The 26528-nt window shown below is 44.4% G+C and overlaps 1 long non-coding RNA gene across 1 annotated transcript; it reads left to right on the top strand.

The window, feature by feature from the left end:
• Positions 1-22143: 22143 nt before the first annotated feature.
• LOC119088267 lies at positions 22144-23236 on the top strand. The gene is made up of 3 exons (XR_005091891.1): positions 22144-22367; positions 22600-22710; positions 22977-23236. It is a non-coding gene; the product is annotated as an uncharacterized LOC119088267 (long non-coding RNA).
• Positions 23237-26528: the final 3292 nt, after the last annotated feature.

The following is a 26528-nucleotide window of genomic DNA, read 5'->3' as shown; positions in this document are numbered from 1 at the left end:
CAAAAACCAAGGCACCTGGAGAATGACACCAGTGATTGACCTCTGGCCTACACACAGAGAGAGAGAGAGAGAGAGAGAGAGAGAGAGAGAGAGAGAGAGACAGAGAGAGAGAGAGAGAGAGAGACAGAGAGAGACAGAGAGACAGAGACAGAGACAGAGAGACAGAGACAAAGAAAGAACTATAATTAAAGAAGAAAAAGAAGTTGAGACTCAGCCTCTTGGTATAAATCCAGTATCTAGAGTCCCCTAGTTCTTCCTTGCTCTCCCTTTTAGCCATTCCTTGTAGCCCATTTCCATCCCTTTGTGACTCTCTGCCACCCCACAGATAAGATCTCTACTAGAGACTTACAACCACCACACTTGCCTGGTACTCAGGAACCCCACAGCCACCACACATGGCTAGGACCCAGAGTGGGCAACAGCAACCAAGGAATGAAACACCTGTCCAATAAAGGCAAGAACAGATATCTACACCAAGAAATACTTCCACTGTAACTCCAGATGCCCAGACCTCAGCCCCAAACACAAACATAAACAACCAAGACACTATGCCCCCTATCTGGCCACCATGGATTAAAGCTGGATATCAACAATAGAGACAGCAGAAAGGAAACTGGACAACTCACTACTGCATGAAAATTGGGTTAAGACAGAAATTCAAACCTTTCTGGAATTGAATGAAAATGAAACACAACATACCCAAAACCATGGGACACAATGAAGAGACAAGTTCACAGCACTAAGTGTGTACCTCAAAAGATTGGAGATATCTTATTTTAGTAACTGAGGCACATACCTAAAAGCTCTAGAAAAACAAGAAGAATAATGCCCCAAAAGTGAAGAAATAATCAAACTCAATGAAATAGAAGCAAAACAACACACACACACACACACACACACACACACACACACACACACACACATACATCAATGAAACAAAGAATTGGTTCTTTGAGAAAATCGACAAGATTGACAAACTTCTAGCCAAAGTTAATTCATCAAAATGCAGAGAGGGAAATTCCAAACTGATAAAATTGGAAACTAAAAGGGAGACATTACAACAGACACTGGAGAAATTCAGAGAATTCCAGTCTCATGTGGAATTCTCAGTTCACTCTCAGTAACCCACCTCTCAGTCTTCACTATTACCAATAGACAGGCCATCCAGACAAAGTAACTCTGCTCACTCTCTCTGCAAGGTCTTCCTTTTCTAGTGAACACAACGGTGAATGTCCCAGGGGAAACAGTAATAAAAAGAGGATAAGGACACACCTGGAAGTCAGCAGGAGGGACTGTAAGAACCTTGTATTCCAGTTTAGATGACACAGCCCATGGAGCTTCCCCATGACACACCTAAAGGCTACTACACAGCCTGACATCAAATAAGCTTGTGATTGTACCCCACTTACCATCCCAATCAAGCTAAAGAGGGGTTAACAGGCAAAGCCTCTATCTTGGGGAATTCAGCTGTGTCCCTTGCAAAACAATTGTCCCAGATGGACTAAACCCTCTCATAGAGGACTGGGAGGAGTTACAAGAACCTCACCTGGGTATCCAGGTGCTGTCTTCCACTTGGTGTATGCAACTCTGCCTTAATTTCACATGGCCTGGGGGAAGGTCTAGAGTACATAGGCTAGAGAAGAATGGAATGGGACTCCATCTATATATATGGCTACAGGAAACTTCTCATTCCTGCTGAGTAAGACTTTCCAGATGCAGCCTTTCAGGAGAGGAGCACCCACATTCCTGTAAGCAATCCCTCAACTATCCTCTATGAAAACGTCCAATAAACTCACAGGTTCCCTGAAGTGAACTCTGGCAGAATCTTGCCTCCATTTGTCCCTGGGACCTGGTGAGGGCAGCTGAAATTTTAGCTCATTGGGCAAAGCATCTAGAACTCTATGGCCTGCAAGTTCAAAGTCAAGTACTTTGAAGGTGTATAATATACATTGTCTCACAAGACTTCTTATCCCCAAAGCAGTTTCATTCACAATATCCTGGAATTGAAAAAAAAAAAAAAAGTAAAAATACTGGTTCCCTGAAGTTCTGATGAGGCTTTCTTTCTACTTGGTGTATAATGAGAATGAGAATGATTCTCTCTCTTCCTTCAGAAGAGTTGAGAAATGCCAGAAGTTTGAGCTTTAGAATCTGAGCTCAAACCTCTGCATTCAATGGTGAAATTGGGCCCAGACCACACAACCAGCTATAGGACCGCAACCAAATTAGAACTCTGACCTTCTGTCCTCATCAAAACTTCCTTCACCCTGTGTGGTTAGTCAGGTTTTCTCCCTCATTGGATCCATCCACATATGAGTTCTTGGTGAAGACACTAAGGGGAAGCTTTGCCTGCATTTTCTTTGTGGTGACAGAAATTAAACTCTGAACCACCAAGCCCGACCTTGAGAGAAGGTCCCATCACCCTTGATCAGCTGGTAAGGGCTACATATCAATGTCTGCTCTGAGAGTTGTCCCCTACACTAACTAACTTAAGCCAAGAGGAGTTAGGGGCAATTGTCTGGAAAGTCATTGGGCTCTTTATTTGATGGCTGTTCCTGGCCCTTCAGCTCCCTAAAGTGTGTGGTAAGGACAAGACACAGGAAGCCTTCCATATAATGACAGTGGTTGGTCTGAAATAGAAAGAACACGAGCTGTACCATCTTGGTGCCGAGCTAATTTTAGCTCCCTGGTTTCTTTTTAAGTTTTCCTAGTCCAACTGGGCACATCAGGGTTCAGTCTACGAAGTTTTAAAAATAGAAATTACAAAACCACAGAGTTGAACCAAAATTGTTCAGATGATGGTAGGAAGTGATTGAGATGCTCTTGGTGCCATTGCCAAGAAGAGGCCTCTCTCAGTGCACAGTGGCCGCCGGGAAGGGGAAGCCACAGGGATGAATGGAGTCGGTCATCAGCATGAGGGTAACAATGGGCCCTGTGTGGTGGCTTTGCCTCGGTTATGGGAGCAGCAATAGTTTCTCACCATTGCTCATCAACAGAGGCTGTGTGTTACAGCCACATGCTGGGGACAGGTGTGATAAAAGTTTCTCACCAGCTTGTCGCCTCTGTCTTCTCTTCCGCCTAGCTTTCAGAACAAGAAGCGCCTCTAACCACTGTTCACAATCCGCAGAACAGCTACCAAGGGCAGCTTAAGATTCCAGCCTGCTATTTCTCTTCAAATCTAGGTTTCAATCTTGGTTAATGTTTGCCCAGAAATATGTAATTGCGGACTTCCTCCTCATAAACCCTTCCAGCACACAGACTACTAGGCTAGCATGCTGTTATTATCTCTCTGCCTGGGGCTAAAAGCAGGGTGTGCCCTCCTGATCGTGGTGTAGAGAGCCCAGCCCCTGCAAGGAGGTCCACATGGCTGGTGGGAGCCGAGGAAAATGGCCAACTTGCCTGATTCCCAGAATGCCATGATTCTCCTTCAAACAAACAAATCTTAACCAGTTCCTGCCTAGAAAGCCACCATTGCCTGCTTGTGGGGAGAGTGCCTCCTTTGCCAAGTTGGTGGCTATGAGTCAGGAGTGTCTGCTCCCTCTCCCTCACACATCTAACTCTCTGGGGAAAGGTTTCCTCCATGGCGAGGCTCTCCCTGCCACCTAGACTGGGAGTCATACAAATACAGTTAGAGCTCACTGCACACTCTCCCTGGTGTCTGCCCCAGCTTTTTCTCATCCACAAGTTTAGATGATTCTCTTCACATTTGCTCTCTTGGCTAAAGGGACTTTCTTACAGACCACCACATTCCTAGTGCTCAGTGGTTATCTCCAGTCTACAGTGAACTTGAAGAAGCTCTTTATGTTAAAGTATAATTTCCACATCACATTCTCCTTTTGTGATGTACACTTCTGTGAGTTCTGACAAATGCATACAGGCACATAGCTTTTCATACCACAATCTTTGAGCCAAATTTGAAGCAAGCATTAATTAAATTCTGGCCAGGAAGATGGACTCTGGCCAGGTCCACTTGTGGGTTCCCAGGAAATGGCCATGAGTCACATTTTGCAGGGGCTTAAAAAGGCAAACCCACATGGCCACCGTATTTCCCATCAGGCCCAATCAGGGGCAAGCATACATCCTGATGTATTTCCTGCCTACGTACCTCCTGACTACATCTGATCAAGCATATCTGGTGGAAACAAACTTGTTTAGGGGAGCAAAAGCATGTGACTTGTATTTCCCAAGAACCACAGCCCCCAACATTCCAGGAAGTCATCTGTCCTTGTGCAAGTGGGGCTGACAGGTTAACTTTGGCTCTTATAAGACATCACCCCACATTCAAGATAGAGGATGTTCCCATCTCCAAAGTGATGAACCCACTCCTTGGAGTCAACCCCTCCCCTCACCCAACATTGGGCAACAACTGTTTTCTGTTCCCACAGCTCTTTCTGCATTCATGGATTGATGCAATATGACCTTTGGAGGACAGCTTCTTTCACTTAACACAGTATGTTTGAGACCCCTCTGCTCTTTCCATAACAGCATTTACTCTTCACAGTTGGGCTCCATGCACTTACAGCCTTCTGATCCTTTATATTTGGATTATTTCCAGTTTGGGGTAACACTGAATAACCAGCTCTAAATCCTCATATCTGCTTTACTGAGAAAGCAAATTTGATATTATCAGTTATTGGAAAAGATGTGTGTCTCTACAAAGACCAAGCTGAGCAGTAAGCTGCTGTCGGTACACTCCTCCTCCTGAGTCACACAAGCCCAGGGAAAAAGCACTCTGAGGGTGAGGCAGTTGATCTTTGTGCATGGACACATGCGTGGGATTCTTAGCTCAGGCCTGCAAACCTAGCTTGCCGAAAAGGACCTGCAGCTGGGATCAAGCATCCTCTGTGTATTCCTGTGAAGGCAAAGGAGGACATTTTATCACTGTGCCTACAAAGGTATGTTCTGACATTGAATGAATGCCTGCTTGGATGGAAGGACCCAAATATGCCATAAAGTATCACATTTCTTTCTCGGGGCTAGTAAGATGGCTCCTTTGGTAAAGTGTTTGTTACATTAGTATGAGGACCTGAATCCCATCCTCAGAACCCGGGTATAGAGCCACAGATGCCGGCATGGGTTTTTAACCCCATTGCCAGAGAAGTGGAAACATGAGGAACATGATGGTCAGTCAGCCTAGCCCAACCAGGTTCAGTAGGAGACCTTGTCTCAAAAAAGGCAGGGGGGTGGCTCCTGAGAAAGAGCACCCAGGGTTGACCTCTGGCCTCCATACACACACGCACCCTCCTCCCCACCCCAAAGGTGCACATACACATGCACACAACATGGACAGCAATGGACAGGCTGACATGGAAGAGCAAAAGCTCAAGACTCTTCAGCCCTAAATAAAGAACTACGGGCAATGGAAATTCTGTGAGTGGAAAAATAGTCTGCCCTTGTGGAGAGCCCATGACTGGTTTCTCCAAGGGAGGTCATATACACATACATACAGACAGGTTGTATTTATACATTTAGGGATATATATATATTTCAACAATTAAAGCAAAAGGGGCCATGAATTTGAAAGAAGCAAGAAGGGGGTGCATGGAAGGGATTTGAGGGGAAAAGGGAAGAAGAAATGATATAATCATAGTATATAATTATAATTTCAAAAACTTAATACTAAAAAATTAGAATCCCCACTTGCGCCTCTATGGTATCCTACTTCCTTGGACTCCTCCTGTGATATAGAAGCTCTGCTTTTCCTCTCTTTCTCTCATTCTCTAGCTCCCTCTCTCTCTTCCTCTTAAACTCCCACCTATGAATCTATAAGTTTCTCTCTGAAACTCACCCTCTGTAGTCCATGAATCTCCAAAGTCACAAGACAAGAACCCAAAGGCCACTGACTTTATATGCTCATTAGCATCTAGCACCCTAACTTCTGAACCAAGTCCACCCATGAGCCGAGAAAGGCTCCACCACTCTCAAAGACACCCTAATATTTCCATATCAGTAACATCCATTTTATGTTAGTTATAACCATTTTTACAGTAAAGTTCAGATCCAATGATAAAAATCAACTTATAAATATGTTTTAGCCAGGCCTTGTGATACATACCTATTAAGCAGTACAGACGAAAGTTCACAAGTTCTAGGCCACCCGGGATAGCAAGCTACTTTAAAACCAAACCAAACCATTTTGACTGCTCATTCTGGCAACAGGCAATGCTCAGAGGAAGAATAAAACCAAAGACTGGAGAAGCTTAGGAAAGCTCCTAAAAGCAGGAAGGTGAGTAGATCACCACACTTTCATCCACACACACAGGAAGCAAAGAGAGGGAACAAGATGTGGCCTGAGGTTATAAACCCTCAAAGCCTGCCTGCTGTGAGTTATTTCCTCTAGGAAGGTTCTACCTCCTAAAGGCTCCCCAGCCTCCTCAAACAGCAAGGATCAAGTGTTCAGAAATGGGAGCCTATGCGAACATTTCTCATTGAAACTACCACACAAGACCTAGTAAAGAGTCTTCTGGCTACTGAGAGGGGAGGGGGGCCAACTGGTCCCTTGGTCCCTTCCTGCGCCCCTTGCTTCTCTCTCCTTCATGAGCTGCCCAAGGCAAGCGGGCTTTTTGCTCTGCCATGTGCTTCCCCATGATCTGATAGCCCAGATGCAACAGGACCAACTGACCATGGTCTGAAATTTCCAACACTGTGAGCCAAAATTAACTAGCCCTTTGTCTCTAGTGTGTTGTCACAGTGACAAGAAGCTGACTAACGCACTCACAATCATATGGTCATGTAATCCACATCTTCCTCATTACTTCCAATAACTTATTGAATATGTAGTCAAGGGTCCAAGATCAATTTCTGTTTCTGTTTCTGTTATGGGTTATAGGACACAGGATATGAAGGCACAAATTCAATAGCGTTTTGTATGACCCACACTTTCAAGCTCATCAGAAATTGGCCCATCAGCATATCACCTTTCTACTTCCTCTTCCTCCTCCTCTTCCTCCTCCTCCTCCTCCTCCTCCTCCTCCTCCTCTTCTTCTTCTTCTTCTTCTTCTTTTTGGCTTCTTCTTTCTTTGTGTGCATTAAGAATCAGATCCCCTAGAACTGGAATTAAAGACAGTTGTGAGCTGCCATGTGGGTGCTGGGAATTAAACCCAGGTCCTCTGGAAGAGCAGTCAATGCTTGCTGTGGGATGTCTTTCTGCACGCTGTGAATATGTGTTGTTCTGATTGGTTGATAAACAAAGCTGCATTGGCCTATGGCAGGGCAGGATGGAGCCAGGCGGAAAATCCAAGAGAGAGTGAGAGGCGAAAGGAGAGTGGGAGGGAGATGCCAAACCGCCATCCGAGGAGCAACATGTGATGGGACACAGATAAAGCCACAGAACATGCAGTGATACATAGATTAATAGTTATGGTTGAGTTGAATTATAAGAGCTAGCTAGTAAGAAGCCTGAGCCACAGGCCATATAATTCACAATTATTATTAAGCCCCTGAATGATTATTTTATAAGCGACTATGGGACCATAGCGCTGGTGGGACTGGAGAAACACGGAACCACAGGGTGGGACCAGATAAACTCACGGCTACAAGTGCTCTTAACCACTGAGCCATCTCTCCAAGCCCCACATCACCTTTCTTTTAATGGGAGTTGTTTGCTGTCTAATTTCTCTCCAGTTGCCTCACCATCACCTAATCTGCATATGTCTCAAAGCTGGGCAGTACAGCTTTTAGCACATATTTCTAAATGCTAACACAACCCATGGAAGTCCTCGGCCACCGTTAAGTAACCCGCGTTTCATTAACACCTGGGCCATGGAGGCTGGGCTTCTCCACCTGGACGTGGAGCAGCAAAAGACTCAGGTTGTCTTACATCTATATGAGGGTGTGATGCAGCCGTGCAGAACCATCCTGTTAGACTGGTAGCCACCGGGGAAGTAGCAATGAACAGTAAGTTTAAAAAAAAAAAAAAAAGAATGCAGTGATGCATGTGTACAGACAATGCTGCTGGAGCATGCAGGGAAAGCAAAATTTCTTACTGCTAAGGGAAGCCTCCTGGATGCCATCCTTTAAACATCTGACCAGCAGCATAGCACCCTGGGAATAAGGACTGTGTGCACATCTCAGTTAATTCGGCAACTGTCTTTGATCCAATAGATCCAAATTAAGAGAAAACCATCTTTCTGAAGAATGTGTGTGTGTGTGTGTGTGTGTGTGTGTGTGTGTGTGTGTGTGTGTGTGTGTGTGTGTTGGGGGGTACATGTGGAGGCCAAAGGCTGTCACCAAGTGTCTTCTTCCATCACTACCCACACTATTTTTTGAGACAGCATCTCTCACTGAGCCTGAAGCTCACCAGTTTGGCTGGGGATCCTTTTGTCTCTGCCTCCCCAGTGCTGAGGTGACAGATATGTCCTTCCATACCTGGTCTTTTATGTGCTGCTGGGGAACAGACTCAGGGTGTCATGCTTGGAAAGCAAGCACTTGAATAGCAGAGTCGTCTCCCTCTCTTTCTGTGAAGACTCTCGCTGTAAGACATAAATAAGCAAGTGGAGTGCAGTGTATGTTGCTGGGGCCCCAAGTTCTGTTACCTTGATCCTGGCTAGACTTCCAGTGCCAGGGCCCTGGCTGAGCCCACTGAACACCATGCAACTACCCAGAACCCCCCAGGAATAAGCAGCCTCCGCCTACAGCTGTTGAGTTCCCCCATTTCATTGTTCTGCAAGGACTCTGAGATCCCAGGGGACAAAGCTACTATTACCCAGCATGATCATGGTCCAATAGACACCACCCACACCTACACCACCACCACTCTGACACCCCAAATTTTTCCTGCCTGTCTCTGTCTCAGGCTGTGCCCACCAGTGTCTCTCAGAAACATCCTCCAAGGAAACCAGCTAGAAACCTATCAGAGGTGGTGTCCAGAGTTCAGCAACTTGGGTCTCTGGTACTAACGAGTCTTGTGGCCTCAGACATGACCTTTGAAGTCTGAGCCTTAGTGTCCTCATCTACACAATGAAAATGATAATATCTGTGCTTCGATGTCTTGGGAATGGAATTGTATATAAGTCCCAGTACAAGCGGGAACTCACCTCTGGTTCCCACCATTGGTAACAGGCATGGAGGCATGCACGCTGAGACAGGCGCTGCTCCTACTGCAACACACGCTGGCACCTCTTGGGATCTTGCCGAAAGTGTAGGTCCTAAAATTCAGAATCCAGCACAGGGCCTGAGACCTGCTGTCCTAACAAATGCCCACAAGCAAACAAGCAAAACCAATCAACAGTGCTGTTGGCTGTTAATCATCAGCTGAGCAGCAATGGTGTTCTGAGTCATACGCCAGAGAGAAGGACAAATCATTGGTGTACTCACTTGAAGGTTGGTTTTTATGTGATATGTAACTTCCACACATGCATATGGTGTATACACACACACACACACACACACACACACACACACACACACACATTTTCAGAGGCTTTAGATCACAAGTTGTTCCTTTGTCTGGGTGAATACCTAACTGCCTCACACTTCAAGTCTTCTGTTCTGTTACTGAATTTCTCTCTGCTCATCCCTTTCCAATTTACTTCCAAACTTTCTGGTTTAGAGCAGTAGAGTTTCATCTCTCACAGTTCCTACCATCACATGGGCAGGGCTCAGCTGAGCAGTTCTCCTATTCCATGGGCATCATGCAGGTGATTTGTTGGTAGTCCACTGGTGTCTGAACTTATATAAAGGATCCAGTACAGTTTGCTTTCAGGTCATGCACCTTGGTGGGAATGGCCAGGAGGCTGAATTCAGCAGGAATCACCGCCAGGACACTGGTTTGAGATCTGTGTGGGAAGATGGCCTCTGCCCAGCACTCCAGGACACGTACTACAGTGAGCAGAGACTACCAGGTCTGTAGGGAAGAAATCGTCTTGGAAGTCACATGGTATTATTTATCTTACTTTTCAAAGCGGTAAGAAACAATCCCAGACCAAGAAAAGAGGAAAGACCCGGCCCCTCAATAAATTTGTAACCACATTTAAAACAGTGCCAGCCATGCCTTTGGCCATAATAGCAATTATTCCTGCCACATGAAACACAAGCTCACTCCCAAGACCCCACCCACCAGGCTACGAGTTCAGATTACTCATGAATCAGCTTCCTACAGGCAATGGGTGGACATGCATTAAATCCTGTTTCTGTGAAATCAGTTGAAAGTTGGAGCATTTGGCTGGTAGGTCAAACTGAGAACTGTGTTTTATGGGGGAAAAAAATGGAAAATACACTAGTTAGGAGCTTTTCATTTTAAAGGAATGTTTTCAAAGTACTTCATAAACAAGAAAAGGCAAGGGTATAAGGCTGTGCCCTACATGAGACGTTAGCTAAGTCTAGCCACCCTGCAGCCACAAGAAGGTCATTTATGTTCCATTTTAGGCCAACTCCTGAATATCTCTATCTCATTCCCAGGAACACTGTTGAGCGTTAGAAAGCAATGACCTGCCCTTCCTTCAATGGAAGTGCTAACAAGACTCGTCCAAACACACCTCCAGTCTTCCCTAACCCAGTGCCAGCAAGGAGGGTGTTCTTTACAGTTTTCACACTGTTGACAGAAGCATAAGCAGAATGCAGAAGGGTGGGGTTTTACTTTGTCGAAAGTGATAAACGAGCTATGTTAGTTTTTTCAAATTCATTGATTTCCAAATTAATAAATAATCCATCAAGTACAGCTAAGGCAGGGGAGAAAAATAGCAAGTGAGCAGGAACTCACCCTGAGTGAGCTGCTTAGAATGTACTCGTGTGTGTGTGTGTGTGTGTGTGTGTGTGTGTGTGTGTGTGTGTGTGTATACATACAGTACCCCCACTGGCCAGAAGAGGGCATCAGATCCCCTGGAGCCAGAGTTACAAGTGGTTGTGAGTCATTGGCATGGATACAGATGCTAGGATGACCTCTGGTCCTCTGCAGGAATGGCAAGTGCTCTTACCTTCTGAGCCATCTCCCCAGCCCTGTTACAAATTACTTCATCCTTCTTTGTCTCCAAAGTGAAGGTATTAGAAACCTGGATGAAAATAAAGGTGATTAGGTTTGGGCTAGCTTTAGTGATCAACCTGCAGTGAAACTCTTATCATATAAGGGAATTTTTATTTCCATAGCTTCATAACAAACATGAACATGTGTCAAAAATATCTTTTCCTCATTTAACCTTGGACTTAACATCAGGTCTCTTGTTTTTCTTATTAATAGAAGTACAAGAAGGACCCATTGATGAGATATGTCATCCTGTATCACAAGGGTATAAAGTGGAACAATGGAGACTCCAGGCTACAGTTTCCATGAGCTTCTATCTCCATCTCCACCCAATGCAAAGTCCATCCTTGGTCCAGACCTCTGAGATAGATTCCTTACCAGTGGCCCCAACTGATCCCATCAGATTAAAACTGAGCTGCTTCCCTGCCCCAGCCATGTGCTGCACAGCATTGTTAATCTGACCAATGCTTTAAGTCATCAGTAAAACATAAAACACACACACACACACACACACACACACACACACAACACACACACACACACACAGCTGTATCAATAATGACAATACATCACACACAAAGCCCTAGGAACTAAAGCGGTATGACAGGCTTACAGATGCTTCTCCAACCAGAAAGATAATGTCGGTCTCTGTCACAGAAAGGGTCTGCATCATTCCTGGCATAGAATTTGGAAACACTCCCCAACCTTTGGACTGCTGATTAACCTTCTCTTACATAGTCATTAATATTATATAGAGAAAATATAAAAAAAAAACACCTATCTAAAATCAACTGTGATGAACGCATCATCGGCTTCATATCTCTCTGTGCACTATTGATTAGAACAACACTTCTCACTCGCGGTACATAAGATCCACGCACAGATCGTGTCATGGTACGTGCCTTAAAATGATCTCCAGGCATCGGTTGTATGTCTAGTTTATTCTTGTGGTGATGGTCTTAAATCTGTACATCAGACAGGTGTCGACGATCTATTTTAGCCAGCACCCAAGGGTATTATTGGGTTGGGTCTTTGGCTCGTCAGAAACGCACTATGTGCATACCAGGGAACAGAGGAACTACTTACCTGAGTATGTGGTTTCTTTGTTCTGATTGTAGTGTAGATAATTCTCTTGAAGCAAGGCTAGCAAGCCTTGTTTGTTTACACTTTCTTTTGTCACTATAAAGGCAAGAAAAAAATGAAAAAACTCCTATTGACCATACAATAGCAGTGTGAGGTCAGGAGGCTGGTATAAGATAAGGAAAATCACGACAGCCAGGAGCTTCTTCCTCACGGCGTTGTAGCGCATTTGAAGGACAGTGTGAGAGCGTGTAGACTCATGAGACCTTATATGTTATCAGAAAAAGGTGCTCAACTATATACTTGCTCAAGGCAGTTCAGTTCATGTATCCTGTAGCTGTGTCGTCTTTTGCTATCTACCTTCTCACTCTCGGAAGTGAGAGGGTAGTCTGGAGGCATATATAGTGGACCACTGTGATCTAATAGACAACTTGACTTAGACGCAACTCACTCTGTAGCAGTATATATGTATCTATATCTACAGATAGCGATGAAACAGTAAGAGCAGTATGGCAAGCTGTTAGGTAACATCACTATGATATGGAGGATAAACATGAGCAGTGTGACTCGATTCGATGATTCTAACATACAGGTATATCTTAATCTAGAGACGTGCGGAGAAGAGGAGGGGAGACCCTATCTCTATCTGCACATATGGTGGTATGTTAGTTTATGTGTACCATCCCAAGGGATTATGTTGAGCAGATGACATATCGACGACCATGGTTTGCCTTAGAGAGTGTGTATTATCTGACGACACTTGGAAACTCATATATCAGAGGACATTATATATTAGTCTATATATATAATGGTGGGAACTGGCATACACAGAGGACATCAGCTACGCTATTCAGTCACTTACCTCATCCCTCCTAGTAGAAGATATGTACTTCATATAAAAGATTGTAGAATCAGCGCCACACGGAGATCATGAGACTGGAGGCACCGTATCTAATTTCATTTCTCCCACGATGTGATAGGCGTATCGCTTGTCCACGATTTTATACGATAACTGTTCAAAATTCTTGCACTTACTGTAGTGTCTCTCAATCGAGTAGTATTAGGTTTATCAGTTGATGTGGAAACCAAGCTTTAGATACCTTAGAATATAGTACATGCGCCTCAGTTGCTATTTGTGAGTAGAGTTGGTTAGCCAATTTCAGTGATTCATACTATCTCATAGGACATCAGTCTACCACTGTACATAGCAAAGTTCACAAAACCATTACGCGTTATTCGTCCGTCACCGAGAGAGAGAGTTCTGCGACACCAGCACAGCTGATGTTATTCGTGCGCGAGTGACGACATCAACAACTCGGACACAGCCCATAGCCCCACACTCGAGGCACTCTCAGGACTTCGACGTCGATGGGAAAGACCGTGCCCTTCAGAGGCTTGGTCACCACCTCGTTCGTTGAGTACCGCGGACATAGTGGCATATGAGAGGAGAATACGGCAGCAATTATATGGCCACCGAGCAGATCGTAAGGGAGTGCCCTGTCTCACCAGACATGCGCTACTCCAGCTCTTATGGGTCCCACTCTGAGAGTCTATCAATAGGAGAGATGCCACCTAGATCGCCATCATCTATTCCGCTTATATGTCTCTCGTGGCTCCGAGGTCAGTATTCGCTAGCTGGCGGGAGCCATCCTGGAGATTCACGAGACTCGGAGCGCGGTTGTAGGGAGGAGCGTATTTACCTCGAATCTTTTCTTCGACACAGCTATTTCCTATAACTCTTGACACTCCGCATCCCTGAGAGATCTTACCGCATAATCATAGGACGCTAGAGCATATTACCTGGTGCTCTAGATAAGGTGAATGCAGTAATACACGCTCACTCGAGAGGCTAGTATGTGCGCCGTGTTATATGTACAAGATGAGATATATGCACGAACCACTGGAAGTTTAGTTAGAACTAAGATTCGCACCTGAGAAATAGTTTATAACCTCATATTCATGACCAAGTATAACTTTGAATAAGAACCTTATTATGAAGACGAGGTAGCGGTGGAGACAGTAGAGATGGACAGCAGAGGCCTCGATATAGGTCTATAGTACGCATACAGTCTACATACATGAGCACATTGAAGACGAGTAGCAGCATCACTACCAGAGAGCTTACGCTCTGGCGCGCTGTCTAACCATTTCTATAGACGCGTAGTACGAGATAAGTATTTGGAAAGATAAACAAAGGAAAGAAGAGCACTTATTTGTAGTGGTGACAATATATCTATGAAGGAGAGCGTAATGTAAGGACATTGTGTAAGCAGTGTAATAAAAGACAAGAAAATTGGAAAGAACTTGCGTCATGGTAGAGGTATCCTACATTAGAGGAATATGGTGTCTTATATATACAAATCTAATTAGCAAGAAAACAATACACTTTTCTTCTGGTAAGAAAACAATAGGATCACGTCTAGTCTATTCATTAGCATAAATCCAATATAGATGTGGACTGGTTTGGAAAAGTATATATCATGACAGCAATGCACCACACAAATAAGGAAACAGTCCAAGAACATGAAAAGGGAAAATTGAAAAAATAAAGAAGACACAAACGAGGGAATGCTGGCAACTACTGTAAAACCTGAGTATAGGAAGACTCTGGTAACATTCAGATGGCAAGTGTAGTACCACACCAGAATGTAAGAGATGGAAGAGAGGATTCTCTGGCATTGAAGATACAGTAGAAGAAATAGGTTCATGCAGTCGACACCGGAAACACACCTTAACGGTTCTTCAGACACAAGGAGGGTCAGTTGAGGAACAAATGTGCGTTCAATCACGAAATTTGGGACATAGACTCTTTTTACAGAATTTCCTTTCTAGACCAAGTCCGGATGAACTAAGACCAATATCCTATTCGATATCTTAAGGTTGTATGAGTTGCACACACGCAGTGAAGAACTAACCAACCTCAGTAGCACACAGAAAATATATCTCAATGCACGAAATTGAAGAAGAAAAACGTATTTCCACACAAACACTTAAAAGAAGAGAAATAGCCTATGAAGAATAACAAGAAGCACCTATCAGAACACGACAAACAGACTAGACCCTCCCAAGTAAAGTAGCCTCTTCACAGCATATATTAATCATAATTTTCATAGCACACTAATGCTAATCAGAAATAGACAAAAGCACATATCTTTCGAGAGAGCAGACTCAAAAAAGGCTCTAGAGGATGACACCATATAAAGAGTACACCATCAGACATTACCTACGAGGCCAGGAGTTGGGAATTCTCACATGGAGACTTTGCCGTGACAGGAGTAGCACTAGAGAGTGGAGCGAGTAGGGACTAGATTGTTAATAGGGGAGGGACACATGAAGGATAGGAGGCACGACTCGCGAATTGTCAGCGACATTGACACTAATTAGCATCGCCCTAGCACAATTCGTTTCGGAGATCATACTAGGTTGATTGACGGAAGGAGCCATAGACATTTTGTGGGTCTGACATCTCAGAGACAGACTTCAGTATTGTGGTAGTATCGAGCGAGTCACCCTAGTCACAGCGACAACACCCCCCAATGACTACAGGAACCATGACTAGAAGGAGAGGGAATTGCCAAAGCGCGACGCGCGACTACACGATTTATTCACAACATTGTTAAAAACCACAGGCAATAAAAGATAACATCCTCAGGAGATAGATCTCTCTGGTATATCATACGGATGTGAACTCTCCAAAGAGACAGAAGAAGTACATACACACTACATTGGTACAGGCATGGGGTGACTCAAAAGCCACATAACAGTATAATCGCCAGCCTTGATGTAAGATCACTGGGGTTCGTGATAGATAATAGGGTCAAGGGCACTATAGTATGCCAGATGAGGACCGAGATTCACATTATCACACTAAAAGAGTACATGAGTGAGTCTTATAACAGTTTGTTAGGAGTCGTGGAGTATCGAAAGCAGGCTCAGGCTGTATCTCTCGAGTGGGCTTCTCTGCTTGTATATCAGCGAGCCATTCCAGGAATTCTACATGCTCAGAGATCTCAAGAAGGGCATCACGATACTATCTGCTAAGACAAGATCAGCGCGTGGTATAGGCCGAGGATCTGTTGCACGATGACACATGTTTGAGCTTTGGGTGCTTCTATAGTACAACTAGACATGGGAGCCAGCCATTGGCCACTCGCCCATATTTACCTTGCAACAAATACCCTAGGGATATCTTCAAATCATTATAATTCTATGCAACTTAGTAAGATGCGATTTACATGCGCATAAGCGACATTACAAGTACCTACACTCCACCATTGAAAGAGGAGAGTCGAGGCTGCGTAAGGAGAGGGAGAGGTGGTGTGCAAAAATGTACAGAACTAGGTGACAGTCACATGGGCCGCCTCTTCCACCGTAGAACAGAAATAGGAGTCTATCCACGAATCATCTGAGCCTCATAGGGAGGAGAGAATAACATGTTATAAAGCTTGAGAACACTCAAAGCGAATGATGTGAAAGAGGGTATACTGCCGAGGCTAGGACAGGGGTGTCTGATTGCAGTGTAATTATGTGCGGTAGAATTCTTCAGATTACCCACTTGCAGCACTGGTGACAGGACCTTGCGTGCGTGCGCGATATAGTGCGAAAGACCTTAACCACACAGAGTATATTATATTATATACGAGAGCAATAACTGTTACGTGTGAAGTGGGACGCGAGAACATGTAAAGGCCGGAACCGTGAGATCAGGTTATTCTTGAGCTTAGAGACATATAGTCTCATTCGCACGTGAGCACAAGCCGGAGAGAGAGTAATATACTCTTCTTCTCGAGGCACCTTCCAGCACACAGTCTGAGACACTATTCCTCAAGAATCGACCACGTATCATTAGAAGCCACCACGAGCGATATCAGTCCAACATGATACTAACAATGACAATGTGGTCGCGTGGGAGACTTCCTGTGCTGTCATCTATGGTCAGGATGCACCAGCGCGGAAATGTGTTTTATTTAAGACTAAGAGGTTCTTTACACCTTTTCTAAGCGACCCACTTACAATCTGGGAGCAGGTAGTATACGACGTCTACGATATCTGTCATGGGTATAACTGATATAATAATGACTCACTGCGTATTGGTATCCTGCAGCTACTCAGCGGGAGAGTGGGTTGTGAGAGGAGAAATAAAGAAACCAGAAATTAGAAGATCCTCTTCGAGAGTCAGGATAGGACAGCGCACACTTAGAAGACAACACACCGGAGCATAGACCAACTTAGACCACATAGTGGGATCTTATACCTTCGACTATGAACAGACAGTAGAGGTGTATGAGATGAGCGATAATTTTCATCCAGCACACAGACTAACTGCACAAATCGTCACCCATATGAAGATGGAAGCAATTATTGCCCACACACCATCTTAGGAAGTCATCGGATAGTTTATATGACACGAGCTACCCAGCTAGTACCTGAAGTGCGTCATTGAGCATCAAGAAGAAGCAAAGTGGCTATCCAGGAGAGGAGATAGACAACCCATCCTAGGAACGTTTCAAGTGACTGTAGTAGTTGTATTTAATTAATATTGATGAGAGAGTATATAGCTGTTATATGTAGTATTAGAGAGGTGAGAGCACATACAGATTATATGATCATTTATATGAGTTATGGTCTCTGTATGATGAATAATAGTTCTAGAGGGCTTGAGATTGCACTCAGAGCTCACCGCTTTAGCTTCCATCGCATACACTGAAGCGCAGAGATCAATAGACATGAGAGAAGAATCTACATCAACACAGAGATATGCATGAAATGTATACCATGGGGGATCGGGATAGGCACTGACAACTATTGGTAGGAATACTCTGCAGGAGACATTTGATAATCAGTGCATGTGAGTCTCTCATAAGACACCAGATACCATAGTCACTCACTAGCATACCAACTGGCTAAACACCTGAGAGGAACATGCGCCACATTTTCTAGTCTCTGGGACATAGGGTATTCTCTACATACATACACATTAAGGTATTATATCACTATGACCACAGAGTGAGAACTCTTTATACACATGAGCAGTCCAGGTAATCTATCACGATAGGACTATGGTGAGAAGACTTAGTTGCATAGCTTCTTTAAGGGCAGAGTCCTGTTGTCGGCTGGACCCAAAAACCTAAGATATAATGAGATGCTCGGCGTATGGACCTAAAATACGGTTTCACGCTGTCTAGGCGGATATTCTGAGATTTTTCACAGACTAGGTCTGTACTTGTTTTCTGTCCTTGGATGGTTCAACCACCCGAGATTCTTTCATATAGAGAGTTGAGGAGCCCGAATACTCTCATCATGGAATATCACTTGTTCACCATATGATCCATGTACACTGTGGTCGAACGATAGGTATAGCATCTCATCGCGAACTCGATTTCGTTTATCTTTGCACTAATTTACCTTTCTTTTGCCCACTATATAACTGATGTCTCATCTGGGAGTGAAGCACAAGGAGTGTCAGGTTTACATATAGACAAGAGTACACTCCAACGATCCATAGATTTACTCCGTGAGTTGATCATTGTATTTGCAAATATCCTGAACTGGACTCACACATATATAATATTACTTGGTCGAACATTCATTACTCACCAAGAGCATACTATTCATATATCCAATTCACTACATCAGCGACAGTGGGATCAAGGATTAGGAGCCTTCATTCTGGCACGAGGGATGCAAGGGTGGTTCAACATACAAAAGTCCATCAATGTAATGCTATATACCTATAGGAGAACGAACACTCAAAGGATAAATTAGAGCGGCAGGTCTTACTGATCGATATGAGTTCACTAACCTCAAGATGGAGAAACGGGTTCTATTTTGAGCATTCTTAATATTCACAGAACACCGTATCACGCTTCTATCAGATCATAGATCATAGTACTGTATGCATATTTCACAGGAATCACATGGGAACAAATACTCATACACACTTTATAACGCTGCACGTATTTAACAATTTAGCAACGCCCAACAGCGCCGGATACATCAACAAATGGAACAGGTTTCGAGCCACTGTAATACCATACGCATTACTCACTATTAAATCAGGTTAACTGCACGAACAGTGACTTGTTCCATCGTTTCACTAGCCCATTACGGTCATATATTCAATATAGATAACTTGAAGTCCTTAGCTCTATAGTAGCTATATAGACGGATCATTAGAGACCAATATTGAATGGGGATACAGGAGATTTATCTGGAAAAGGACACGAGCTCAATAGACATCTTCTACACTTATATTTCGTGAGATTGATAGACTGATTAGTGGATTATTATTTTGAGTGATCACTGCTATCCAACTTATTTATATCTCATCCCAGGAGATTTTGTGAGTAGTAGCAATATACCATAACCACAATTTCGACTCATACAATAGGACATTAGTTTCATTTTGATTTGATTTCTATAACATAGGATGAGTAGTCCCTCCCTATACTACTCATGGACAGTAATGTTGCTGACGTAAGTAGCAATGGTAGTGAGAATACACTACTATACACTCCTCTCTCCTCTCTTACGAATAGCCACAAATGACATAAAAATACGTTGTGGTCATTATCACACTAACCTATGCCTAAGATAGAGGACTTCAGTGAACAAGAATCATTTGAGTTCCGGGCACGTGGACATAAAAGAAATTGAAAGGATGTATTGTGGTTATTTGTCAAGAAATGGAATAGATACATCTCCAAGTCTCAATGGAATAACGGCAAGCAGGAGGTTATACACTCAGTCATAGGAATGAACTGAGCATACTTACGAGGAGAGATCAATCTTTATCAGGTACTTTCACTGCAAGTCCATCACATTATTACGAACCTAGCAAGTATAGCTATCAGAGACCTGGAAATGAATGGAAGGACTAACTGTCGGCTATTCTTATCTTCAGGAACACTTCATACTCCGTCGTAACCACACAACCAGGAGTAGCTAAAAGAATCCTGTTAGGCATAGATCTAGGAAACTAACTACTAGGAAGTGCATCAGAACCATCGCCTGAACTTCACAGCTTCTAACTAATGATAGAAGCTATCAGATAATTAGTATAATGGGACAGGCATTCGGGATTTGAGGCACTAACAGCGGAACCCCGAGTTGTTCGCGCGACCAATGCGAATAGTATATTGCAAAGGCTCACTAGAGCATTATATAACCCATTCCATCCAAGGACACAGCTCATTGCCATATTCATAGGACCTTAATAAAGCTCTTCTTGATTTCATCTAGGAGTATAGCCAAAATAGGGTACAATGGAAAACATGAAAAGCATCTATCTCACACACAAATTGCGTTTCGCTCGGGGCACATAACTGGATAATCAAAATGTGTAGCAAGGCCTCGAGCCACAAATAGTATGCTTCTAAATTTTATCTGTTTTACACCTTACGTGTTACAAAACTTATAGTCCGATATGTAGTGATGCGAACTTAATATTACGGAGAGACCGCAAACACTAAATATGTACACCAGTCTGAATTCGTGAGAGAGCGTTAGCTATAGGTTTGTATTTGGGGGAGACGAAAATGTTTGTTCACGAAACTTAGTCATCTACATATGCTCCAGAATAAACCAAATCTTCTGTTCTTTCAACAATACAACCAAAGACAAAAAGGAAAGCTCATTTCACTGGCTCTGGGCATTTCCTGGACCCTGAAGCCAGGCGGAGAAGGAGGCCAGCATGCAGACACCCTTACCTGCAGCATGAGTGCAGAATCGTTAGAGAAGGACAGCATCCACATCTAGATCCATCCTTTCACTTCACACATCTGCACTCTGGATGGGTGCGGGAAGGCAGCTTTTTAATTTAACATGCTTCGTTAGCAAAAGCTGCGGAAATAATTCCATGCCTAACCTTTTGAATTTTTTGTTTCTCTTGAGTTTAGATTCTTCCAACACACTGCCTGGTTCCCTTTCTTAATGAAGCAAGATTTATGTCTGAGATTAGAGACCTGGCTTGGAAAAGTCATTTGAGTTTTAAAAGTTGTATGTTCTTTTAATAATAATTGATATGGCAATCTTGGAACAAAGGGGCTATGCTTGGAATGCTAACACAGACACTGTAAGAACTTGCTATTTCCACCCACAGTTAATAATCCAGGTATTAAACATTTCAAAAAAACCAAAGGAGGGGCCAGTCAGATGGCTCAGCAGGTAGAGGTGTAGAGTCAGTACTGATTTTGCAGAACCACCTCAGCTGAAGAACCAAAGGGGGTTCACACCCCACAGTGAACGTATGACCTGAACGGGGTTACACAGCCACGCCGGCAGGGAGGGATACTTCCACAGTGTGAATAATCGCTCCAAATGCCTTCCCTGGGTGAGAGTGTGGGTGTGCACAGTGCACACAAGCACACTGGGGATGGAACCCAGGGCCTCAAACACACTAAACGCACCTCTGCCATCACCTCCCCCTTTGGAGATGTTCTAATCAAGGCTTACGGGATCGATGTGGCTGCTTCCTGCATTTTGTCAAAGACGGACAGTGGATTGTCTGTGTCCATCTGTGTCCTGTAGGTCTGTGACTGGTGATCCTTATACTACACCGGGAGGAAGTGTCAGCTGCTACAGCACGGTTGTTTTCAAGATATTTTCCCAGCTACCCAAACATAAGGACAAGAGAAGCTGAACATACGACCCCAGAAGATGTTCCTCTAACATCCAGACTCTCCAACCTCACTGTAGCATGAAACATCCTCCACAATGTGCTTGAAATGTTTGAAAGGACATTTATTTAAGAAGCCCACTGACTCTGCAGTCCTTTTGATACATTAGTGAAGTTTAAAATACAATATTAAAAATTGTGTAAATAGGGGCTGGAGAGATGGCTCAGCAGTTAAGAGCATTGACTGTTCTTCCAGAGGTCCTGAGTTCAATTCCCAGCAACCACATGATGACACTCAACCACCTATAATGAGATCTGTTGCCCTCTTCTGGCCTGCAGGGATACATGCAAGCAGAATACTATACATAATAAATATGCTTTAAAAAAATCTTTTTTAAAAATTGTATAAATATAAAAATACTTCTCCCTCAGAACTTCAGTTTTCCTGAGCCTTCACATGCCATTCCCATCATGCACTTGGGTGACTGTTGGAGGCGGTTGGGCGAGTTCACAAAAGAACCAAATGTTGATCTCTTGACTGGACTTCTACAGCTCCTTGGACTAGCATGTGTGAAGAATGATGGAGTCCTCTGAGGTGCCATGGGGAGGGGCAGTTAACCCACCATGAGCGGCAACAGGAATCCGCAGAAATGACACGTGCAGGTTCCATTTTGACACCAGGATCTTCTTGCGAGGCCTGGATTCTCTTGCACAGGGGTGTGTAATAACTGACCAGCTGTGTCTGGGGAGCCATGCCCTGCTTGAAGAGAGCTGACTTGTGATGACAATCTTTGTCCAAGAGTCGAAATTGCTTAGTTTCATTCTATTGTGATGTGGACTGACATTTAAGGGCTGTGTGTGTGTGTGTGGATGTGTGTGCACATGTGTTCATCTAGGTACATGTGAATGCATGTATAGAGACCAGAAATCAGCACTGTATCTTCCTCAGCCCCTTGTCCTCTTACTCTTCATGATGGATTCACTCTGAACCTGGATCAGCTAGACTGGCTGGCCTGCAATACGGATTTACTTGCTCCCACTTCCTCAGAGCCGGAATTATGTGAGTGTGCTGCACCCCTTCTTATGTGAGGACTGGGGACCCAGACTCAGGTCCCAAGCCTATGCAGCAAGTGCTTCATCAAGCGAGCCATCTGCTTGGTTCAGTGGCAAGGAGAAGTTTTAAAAGCCTCTCTGTCTGTCATCGCCAAGATTTGCCGACAGAGTTAGCCAGGCAACTGGGTTTGGGTTTTTTGTTTGTTTGTTTGTTTGTTTGTTTGTGTTTGTTTTTTGTGTGACAAAGTGTTTTTTGTTTGTTTGTTTTTTTAGGTATGACTAAAGACTACAGAGATATTTAAGACTCTCCATGCCTTCATACTACATTTTAAGAACAAATAACCAACTTGCTCATCTAAGTTGTTTTTAAAAATCAACTTAGTAAAGAAGAGTCGAGTTACACAAGCCATTTATTGTATAATAAAAGTCATATGACCAAGAAATATTTTTTAGGCTTTAATGAGCTATTTTGGTATTGTAGAGATAACGAATTTAGATGGTTTCAGAGAGCACCGGCTTCCCATTAAATGATATTTTTCACCAACATGGCTTTGTATTTCTTAGACAGATGTAGACAAATTCATCTATAGGGGTTCCTCTCACTACCCACAGTTCAGTGGCTGCAGAAGGACTTTATGATGTTACAGAAGAACATTAAGATGTTACAGAAGGAGATTACAATGGGAAATTGCTAGAACTGGGTTTCCAGGTTGGAGGAAACACACCATGGGGTGTCTATGATGTGGATTAGCAAGTGAAAAGAAGTGGGTTGTAGAACTGAGTGTGGGTAGAACTATCTCCATAATCTCCATACTCCCTTGTGTTCCCCGGGTTCGTTTCTGTGGGCTGAGGAAATGCGAGGCAGGGTAACTGTCTGAAAAGGCCACTGTCCTGTGTGGCAGGGCTCAGGATCTCAGTGGCCTATGACTCTCCTTGCTCAATTGCAGAAGACATCTTTGAGCCAGGTCCTTCCCATGTCAAGACTGACTCATCCAGAGCCAGAGAAAACACAATTCATTTAAACACTGTCCCTGTGTGTCTCTACCTGATAGAAAGGCCACTGTTCTACCAAACACTTCTCTGAGGTAAGACAGCACGATTACCCACCCCTTCATTTAACAAAGGTCCACTCCCAATTACCATGACGTTCTAAGAGACAGGGAAGGGGCAGGGTGTGGAGAGGAGGGTTGCAGAGGAGAAAGAACAGCAGAGGCTTCCCTTGAAGCTCTAAGAAGGGGGAACTGTAAGGCAGTGATGTAAAACCTAGCTTCATTCTGGACCAGACTCCCCATGGCTAGATGGGTTGGAAGAGGAAGGGCAGGGGGTGACCAGGGATGGAGAGGCCCAGTCACAGACAAGGAAACAACCCTAGCTACCAGCTCCTTAACTACCTTCCTTCTCTTCACAAGGAAGGACAGCAATTAGGAAACAGTACTTGGACTTACAGGCTTCTGTTCTGGTCCAGAGAACTCACAGAGAGGTCCCCACAAATTACTGGAAACTACACTTTGAACTCGGGCTTCGGCAAGGAGCCCGGTCAAACAGAAATGTAGAAATGTAGAAGTTCCCTTCCTCTGAGGTCCCTACACAAGGGTGTCCCACAGACAGGCCAGAGCTGATGGCAACAGGCTGGAATGAGGCCACACGAGCCAGGAAAACAAGCCCTAACCAGCATCACTTCCTACTGCCGCTGCTATTTCTTTCTTTCTTTTTTTCTTTTTTCTTTTCTTTCTTTTTTTTTTTTTTTTTTTTTTTTTTGGCTTTCTTCTCCCTCATTTTGTTGGAATGAGTGACAGACTCAGGTCCATCCCACCGTTTATACAACATACTTATTTGGTACTGAACACAACTCCATTTTAAGTGTCCAGTGTTGGGGGGGCACCAGTAGCAAAGACAGGCGTGGACCGGGCCAGTTGCTAAGCAAACTCCTAGAACTCCCAGGAACCAGGAAGATGACCTTGGAGCTCTGCCACTGACAGGGATACAAAGTTGTTCTGCCCGCCAGACTTTCCCACATGCTGTTAAAATAAATCAACAACAATGACCATAAATCAATCACAATGACCAGCACAGAATGGGCAGCCTCAGCAGCACAGCACCCAAACCTGTTTTTGCGTCTTCAGAAGAAGCAATCAGATTCTGCTATTACATGTTTCACTAAGAACACACAATTTGGACAAGCAAATCAACCAAGACATTACAAACCCAAGGGACCAAAGCCACACAGATAAGACTAAGAGTTTGACAGCTGGAGTGACTAGGATTCTTCCAGCTGCTGCAGGGCAGGCTCCTGGGAGAAAGCAACTTCCCCAGGGGCCCCAAGTCATTAACCTGTGCCTGGAGAGGAGGATGTGGGGGGGGGGGGTAAGAGCTGGCCTTCCAAAGTCTTTTCTGTCAGACCAAGACTGACTGGAAATCCAGCAAGACCTTGGCAGCAGTGACTCCATTCAGCTAACCTACCGTGATTTTAACTGCTCTCTCCCAACACCTTCATGCCATATGTTTGCAAGTGTGATCACTTCTGATAACCTCATAAAGAAAAATATCCAGAGTGTGTCTTTTTAAGCTCCATGTTTCCCCTGGGGACACAATGTTTAATAAAACTGCTCATGCCATCCCTCAATCCACAGCTTCCTTTTCTCCCGCTCCCTGACCCGCAACTCACCCGCTTCTATAATAATTAACAGTCAGTGAGCAGCACACAATTTGTATGTGTCTGTGTTAACGGGGTGGGGGATGCCTGTGCCTGTGTGTGCATGAGTGTGAAGACCACAGGTCAGCCTTGAGTGTCATTCTTCAGGAGCCCTCCACGTAGTCTTGGTTGACACATGGTCTCTCGTTGGGCCAGGGTTCACAAATTCAGCTAGGCTGGCTGGCCAGCGAGCCGTGTGGATACTTCTGCCTCTGGCTCCTCAGCACTGAGATTACAAGTGCCCCACCATCCCAACCCTTCTTTACATGGGCTGTGGAGTCCTGGGGCTCAGACTCAGGGCCCCATGTCTGCACAGCAAGCACCCTGCTCAGCAAGCTTTCTCCCTGGCCCCACACAATTGTTCTCAGTACTGCTAGTCTGTCTCATTTTAGGACCCCCCCCCACTGGCCCCATCACTCTCTCCAAAGGTTCCCCCCACAGCTTGTCTGCTTCGACAGCCAAACCCAGACCTCACCCTTTATTTCTTCCCTTTTCCCACCAAGGGGTCCTAGTAAATAATGTAAGACAAGCAGCAAGTCCAGGTTTCCCACCGAGTCTACAGAAGTACTGTGCCTGAGCAATCATTCTCTCACCCATGCATTCTCCATGCATCTATTATGACGTTCTCCAACATACTAAAGCTCAATGCATCTATTCCTCTTAGGCTGTGTCCTGATTCATCAAATAAGCAGGTAAAAAAAATATCTAACTCTGGGAGAGGGAGGGAGGGTTACAACAGATAGCTAGTGTGAGGGATCCTTCTTAGCACCTGGAGCCTTACAGGAAGAAAGTCGCATAGGATGCTAGAGAGGGGGTCAGAGTCAGGGAGTCTCTGAGGAGTGGCCTGAAGAAAAAGCCTGCAGGAGTGTGACCCTCTCAAGAACCTGCCAGAACAAGACAGAGCCACATGGCGAGCCTGTGGACTTCTGAGACAGAGCAGGGTTACTAAGTGCTGGAGAACCCCTGGGGAGGGCTTCCACAGCCAGGGACCCCTGAATCTGCCCACGATCCTCTACAGATTCTGATTCTGTAGGCCTGCTCAGACTGTGGGTGGTTCTGATGCTGGGACCCACAAAACATGGGATTAAAGGGGGAGAGGAAGAAGCAGAGTGGGGAGGGTGAAGTTTGAGGAC

This window comes from Peromyscus leucopus, chromosome 6 (genome assembly GCF_004664715.2).
Source record: "Peromyscus leucopus breed LL Stock chromosome 6, UCI_PerLeu_2.1, whole genome shotgun sequence".
Taxonomy (NCBI): Eukaryota; Metazoa; Chordata; class Mammalia; order Rodentia; family Cricetidae; genus Peromyscus; species Peromyscus leucopus.
Note: the sequence above shows the minus strand (reverse complement) of the source record. Positions and strands in the feature narration are given on the sequence as shown.